A 2,231-nucleotide genomic window follows, 5' to 3' on the forward strand; every position below is an offset into this window, starting at 1 on the left:
TTTTTTACTTTCAAGGATATTTTCCTGGAGTTGGTGATATTCAATGGTCAACTGACCTACCGATTTCCAAACAAATAAAGGAGAGGCTGCAAGTAGTAGGAACTGTATATCCGGAGACTTTGGATAGATATTTTGATGAGTTCAAACTAAAGATGAACCAGAGAATGAGAATATCTGGTGATCTAGTTAAGAAATATGAAGATGACATCTGTTTCACCATCAAAACAGATCACTGCATAATGGAAGCGGTCGAACCTAGAGAAGATGTAGTTGAGCCTATGGGGTAAGAAGTGGTAAATGATATACTGTCAGGGTATGTCTCTACCCTACTTGCTTCACCACTAGATCCCAAGAAGAAGAGGACCGATACTTACTTAGAAAGGATCAAACATATTGAGGAACCGAAGCAGAAAAAGGGTAAAGTAGTGCCATTGGCATCGACACCAGTTACATATGTTGCCAGTCCTAAAGTGATTAAAAGGTCACCAGCCAAAAAGAAACCGGAGGCTATTCCGACAAAGGTATTCGAAAGAAAGAGGGAAACCAGGAATAACTCATCGGATTTAGAAGGTATTGAACTGAAGATAGAAATGAAGAAGACAAGGCAATCAAGCAAGAAGATGAAGTCAATCGGTAATGTACCAGCCACCTCTGCATCGGTAAATTTTGATATTTCCTCTTACAAACCTATGACACATTGTCAAAGGACCATAAAGAATATTAGAAGAAAAGTTCTTAATGGTTTAAAAGAATATTTTGTTGATTTCAATGATAGTGAAAAGGAGGATGTTGAACAAGAACTTATTAAATATTTATGTATTAATGACCGGTCACCTTCTGAAATTAAATCAGTTACTTCTAAATCTTTGTATGATTCTTTGGACAACAAATGGTGCATTGCCATTGAAAAAGAACAAGACATCAGGGAGAAAGTTTTTGCTCAATATTTTTCAGATGCCTCTAACTCATAATTGTTAGAGATTATTGACAAATACAAAGGCATTTTCTTCATGCGAAGAAGAAGACTTCAGATACTCGGAGGCAAAACTTCTGAAGTGGAAAAAGGCACCCATTTGCAAGTTAAAGCTTCTGTCAAAATACAACAACTATCTGAAGCTAATTGACAAGCTGAGCAAGCTCCTAACCTATCCACAACCAAACCGGATGAAGTCCTTGACAGTCTGAGTGAAAGAATGGTAGAACAAAATGACCCCATTGATGTTGATGCATTGTGTAAGGGGCTGCTGTCTCGGGGAGATCAGTAGGCTTCTGGGGTTCTAAGTCCCTTGTTATTCTCAACAAGTGGAAGTCGTGGTGATTGACAAATGGTTAATGCCAAGCTAAAGTTGTGTGAGAATTGGACGAAAAACTTATATATGGGGGTCAGTTGAAAGAATAGCTGAGTGCCAGGAGTGCACCAAGGTGGTCTGCGGTAGACACCTCCTCCTAGGGGTGAAGAAGAGTAACCCTGACCTCTAGTCTCAGGGAGATAGAGGTCCTACATGGACATTAGGGGTGAAGTAGAGTAACCCCGCCTTATCATTGGATGGTGAGGTTTACTGGTGGATGCATTCTAATGGTCCCTATCTCAGTGAAGTGGAGTAACTGAGCCAATGTTGGGGATGAAACCCAGGGAGTTGTCTATGACCTGAGGACTAGGGAAGTGGAGTACCTAGGCTCTTGTGAGAAGGATGATCATGCAATGGATTGTCCCAGTTGGGGAAATGGAGTACCCAAGATCTTGTAAGGGGGATGGCCACACAATGGGCTATCTATGTCGGAATGTTGGAGCTTGAGAGTTGGGCAAGCTATGTGGGTTGAGTTGCAGAGCCAGAAGTCCATGTGTCTTGTGGAACAAGTGGGGTGATGTGCTGGGCATGCACCTAGGTTACCTGAAGTGGGATTTACATTGAGATCCGGGATCTCAAGGCCCTAGAGTGGGGGTCAAATGTGGCAGTAGGGACCGGGTTCCGAAAGTGAGCTCATGTTGAGCCGAGCCATGAGGCGAGTCCAAGAGGGTGACAAAGATGGATGAGTTGCATGACCAAAAAGAGGACATGGTCCATAGGCGAGTTGTTCTGGGAGCATAGCCGAGTTGAAGGAGAGTTCAGCGACCAAGGATATTGGATTGGATCATGGAGCGAAGAGCTTGGTGCCCAAGTAGGAGTGCAAGGTGTTTTGTCAGTCTGAGAGACTTAGACTGGGTGTTTGCATGGAGTTGGATATTGTGA

This window comes from Cryptomeria japonica, chromosome 11 (genome assembly GCF_030272615.1).
Source record: "Cryptomeria japonica chromosome 11, Sugi_1.0, whole genome shotgun sequence".
In the NCBI taxonomy this organism is placed as follows: domain Eukaryota; kingdom Viridiplantae; phylum Streptophyta; class Pinopsida; order Cupressales; family Cupressaceae; genus Cryptomeria; species Cryptomeria japonica.